At 38.2% G+C, this 4,777-nt stretch overlaps 1 long non-coding RNA gene across 1 annotated transcript; it reads right to left on the reverse strand.

Moving 5' to 3' along the window:
* Positions 1-511: 511 nt before the first annotated feature.
* LOC116091981 lies at positions 512-2,130 on the reverse strand. Its single transcript, XR_004119134.1, has 2 exons — positions 2,033-2,130; positions 512-878 (listed from the first exon to the last, which is right to left on the reverse strand). It is a non-coding gene; the product is annotated as an uncharacterized LOC116091981 (long non-coding RNA).
* Between the last annotated feature and the right edge of the window lie 2,647 nt (positions 2,131-4,777).

Consider the following 4,777-nt stretch of genomic DNA (forward strand, 5'->3'; position numbering starts at 1 on the left):
AAAGTCCAACATAGTGAGCCAATGAGATTTATAGGTGTTACTTAGAGAAATATGGGTGAGCGGTTACTTAACAGAAGCAGAAGTGACTCAAAGACAGCTACATAACAAGGGCCTACCTGAGAATGGGTGAGAACTTAGGAAGCTGGGAAGCCTGTAGCACACTGGACAGACTAAAGTAGCTCTACAGATTAGAGAGTGTCCTTTCCGAGTAACTCTGGTCTAAGCCTCCCCTGGGCAGCTCAGCTAACTCCTCCCCCACCCCCAAGCAGGAAGAGAGGACACCAAAACAAATAGGACAAGTAAAAATATAAACATAGAACGCACCAAGTATACAGTAGGAAGCAGGCATAGGACTCTGAAAATGACATGGACCTAGTTCTTCTGATGAATAACTTCATTAAGGCAGATTCCTGGCTTCCCCTCTGAGCAATATGGCATCTTATAGTTACCTTCCAATAGCACAAGAAGAAGGTTCGGGTCTTTTATAAGTGAGCACAGGTCTAGATTGAACCACCTTCTTGATTTTGTTTATTGGTACTTCAGAAGAACTTCTCTTGGGATCTCTGTCCCTCCTTTACTTAGCTAATAAAGACTAAAGACCCATACTGTACTAGAGTCTATTGTATGAGGCCAGTACCATATGTAAAATCCAAGTTCTTGATCTCATGAATAGAGTTGAGGTGAACCAACCTATCTGAGCTCAAGATGTTGTTTGCAGTATTCTTAAATCTTCAGATGTGCAAGGCTTAATAGAATTCTGTTCTGTCATCTTCTTGACAAAGGCTAAGGTGGGGAGAGCACTAAGAACCCCAGAAGGGTTGTCACTATCACATCCACCTTCTGAAAATCCCCTGTAGAAAGCAATGTCCATCATAAGCCTGTAGAGGAACAGAAGAGAAAGGAAGAAATTATTTTTCTTCCTTATGTGCCTTATATCTAATGGGAAAGATATTTTCATTATGACACAAATAGCGACTTAGAAGCATACCAACAGAGACAAAGAGGTTATGTTATTCAAAGAATCTTGCCATACAGGGCGTTTGTTTTTGAGACAGGATCTTATGAGTCCAGGTTGGTTGTGAACTCACTTTTAAGGACACCCGTAAACTCTTTCTTTTCCTGGCTCTATATTTTGAACACTGGACCTAGGAGAACGCCATCACACCCAGTTTAACAGTGCTGGGAATCACAGCCAAGGTCTCATTCCAGATAGGCACTCTGTCAAGTGGGTTTTTTTTTTTTCAGCCCTGAAGCCATCTCTAATGTCGATTCCCTTGGCAGCTTGTGTGCATATCAGTATGTGATTCCTTAAGCACATTTCACACAGATCACATCATGGAGATCTGTGTGAAACTATCCATAAGCAAAGAGCCTGTTTTGATGAATACAGCTAGCACAAGATACCTAGCATAGGTTCATAAATTGAAGCACTCCTGTAATTGCTTTCATATTAAAACTATAGCAGAGTTAAGCTTTCCTTTTATTTGAACACTGATGCAAAAAAAGTAATAAAATTAATGGCATATGGATGAAGAATCATCTGGAGTTGAGGTTTTTGTCAAATTGTCCCAACAGATGTTAGTCTTAATAATTTTGAAGTTTTTAAAAATAATTATTAATTTGACCAATTGGAAATTGTGTATAATAACCTTAAACTAGTAATATTAATGATATACTTTAATTATCTCTAGACACTCACAGATTTTGTTGTTATCTAAAATAGTGTGAAATGTCAAGTCAGTAATTAAATATTGGCTTTGGTATATTCGCCAGTGAGGGGATCAGGCGTAGCTTGTGTTTACATATGATAATAGAAATTAATATAAATATCAAATAATGGTAAAGTGTTTTAGAGATATGGTATTACTTTCTAAAAGTTTCTTAATTTGTACCAAACAAAATAAACACTAATTACTTAGTCATGGAAGCACTGCTCTGATAGAAAAAATGAGGTAGAGAATATAGATAAAAATCCATCCATCCATCCATCCATCCATACATACATACATACATACATACATACATACAGCACCTATCTGTATGCTTCTCCACTGCTTAGGGATAGCCCTGGCCATGTCCAGTCTGCTTCCTTTTTTTCTCTGCTTTATACTCTTCCTGATATCTCTGGATGTTCTCTCATACCTGCAATAAAAACCATATCTCTAACCAAAAACAATAAATAAATAAAAATAAAAATAAACCACAGGCAGCATTAGAGCATGAGCTTATTTTTATTTGAAAGCATACCTATCAACATATATACATACGTATGTATGCATGGACATGGACATGGATAGAGAGCATGTAGATTCACACATCAACCTAAGTACAATGTGTCTCAGAAGAGAGATAGTAGTGAGTAATAAAAATAGTCTAATTGGAGACCATTTCTTCTTTTTTAAAATTCTATACTGTTGACTTTAAAATTTTAGCTTTTAATTGCTTGGGAATAATTCTGGATTCACTAATTCTCTTTTGTAAATTACTTCCTGGCTTATATGTACAGGTCAGAAGACATCCTGAAATCAGTTCTCTCTTACTACCTATGAAAGGGGACCCAGGGATCTCACTCAGTCTTGGCAACAAGTGCTTTTCCCCACAGAGCCCTCTCAATGCCCTGTGAATTTTCTTAATGAGATTTTGTCGTATAAATGTGAAAAATTATGAAATAATTAAAAATGTACAGAAAAGTATAAGATGATTGCCATACGAAAAGGAAAACGAGCTCTGTGGGTTCTCTAATGAGAAGAGATTAGAACAATCTGCAAATGCTTGTATCTGAAGTGTTTGAGTTAACTGTGTAGTGACCTCTAAGTAATTTTCATTCCATTGGGTGGGCCCTGCCATTTTCACCTAATAGCTTGTTATCTTCACAAAGTCCTCATTTAAGGAGCATGCCAGCCATTATTATAGATAGATATCTGGGATGAGAGAACCTCACCTGCCAATTGTGGTCAAGAGTCTCTTGCTCAAGAGGCCCAGGGCAGATGAATCCACTCCCTGCATGAGACTGAATGGATCACACCTTACAGGAATAGCAGGCATCTATCTGGTGAAAACTGACACCCCTGAGAGGTATCCTTTGCTCTGTAGGCACGTTGTGCTAAATGCTGCCCTAAAGTCCTTCCATCATTACCCAATTGAAGCTAATCACCAACTCCATAAGATTATTATTCCTTTTATTGCTTTCAGTGTCTAAAGAAACTTATCGCTCCTACCAAGTCACTATCACAAGGACCCCGGTATAGGTTGGTGTCACAATTTGCACTTTCTATCTCTAATGGTCAGAACTTGCCCCTCTTCAGGACTATGGCAGTGCAGTATCTAGTGGAAAGATGTTTAGTTTTTTGTTGTTTTGTTTTTTGAAGATAGAAAACAACTGTTGATGTGTAAAATTTTCTGCTCAATTTTCAAAGCCACTGTAGCCTGTCAGGAGCATCTTCAAGAATCTGTAATGTCTGGCAACAAGTACAAAAGATGCAGAGATCAAATTTCCTTCCTGACAAAAATGAAATGGGTCCAGAATTATGGTCCCCACGCTCAGTACCTAAACACAAGAACCTTGCCCAGTCTTATTCATGCATGTCAAAGCAGTTCTGTCAATATAGGAACTTTAGGGAGAGAAGCCATTAGAGTTTTTTGCAAGCTATGAGGCTGAGCAAAGACCTTTTAGGGGGAAGTGACTAAAGTTTGACCCTCAGACTCAAAAGCATTTCATGGAAATACTGGAGGATTATGGTGGTTTGAATGACAATGGTCCCCACAAGCCTCATGTTTGAATACTTGGTCCTCAATAGGTATAACTGTTTGGGAAGGATTAGGAGGTGTGACCTTATTTCCTTGTTGAAGGAGATGTGTCCCTGAGAGGAGGCTTTAACATCTCAAAAGACTCCAGACATTCCCTGTCTGTCTGATCAAGATCTGAGTTGTCAGCTGTTCTTCCACCACGCCTTTGGCCCACCATCATGGACTCTAACCATCTGAAATCATAAGCACAATTAAATGCTTTCCTTTGTAAATTGCCTTAGTCGTGATGTTTTATTACAGCATAAGAAAAGAAACTAAGACCGGTGACATAGTTTTAAAGGAAGGAGACCATTTCCTAATAATAGAAACTTGGGCTTACTGAGGGATATAGCACTGGGCTAGTTAGTTACAGTTTGAACTACCATTACTCCAGATAAATTCTTTATATCAGGATAATTAAAAGGAAAGAAAGTTCAAGGCTGGGGCAGGAGAAATGGCCTCAGCACATTAGAGGGCTTGTTGCTCTTCCAAAGGACCTAGGTTCAATTTCTAGTGCCCACACGGTGGCTCACAAATGTCTGTAACTCAAGTTACAGAGGAAAAATAACTCTCTTTTCTTCCCTATTCTGGCATATATACACAAAGGCATACATGTAGGCAAAATATCCATATACATAAAGTAAGGACAAACAACTACTTTCTTTTTTAAAAATGTCCTACATTAAGATAGCTTTCTGGAAACTTTGTAGTATCTGATGATCATGAAATGTGCTTACTAATTCAATTCTCAGGCAGTGAAATGGTTTTATGATTTGGCAAAAACACCAGAATACTGATCAAGATAGCATCTTCCCATATAAGCAAACCTGGGTGGAATGTAAACTAATCTATTCTGCTACTGCACAACCGATGATATCTACAGTCTAGCATTCAGTAGCACCATGTGGCAATTAATAAAAATCCATCTAACAGTTAGTACTCACAGAAAGTATATTTTTTTGAACACAGGCCACTGAATGCTGGAGCAAGT

This window comes from Mastomys coucha, unplaced genomic scaffold (genome assembly GCF_008632895.1).
Source record: "Mastomys coucha isolate ucsf_1 unplaced genomic scaffold, UCSF_Mcou_1 pScaffold15, whole genome shotgun sequence".
In the NCBI taxonomy this organism is placed as follows: Eukaryota; Metazoa; Chordata; class Mammalia; order Rodentia; family Muridae; genus Mastomys; species Mastomys coucha.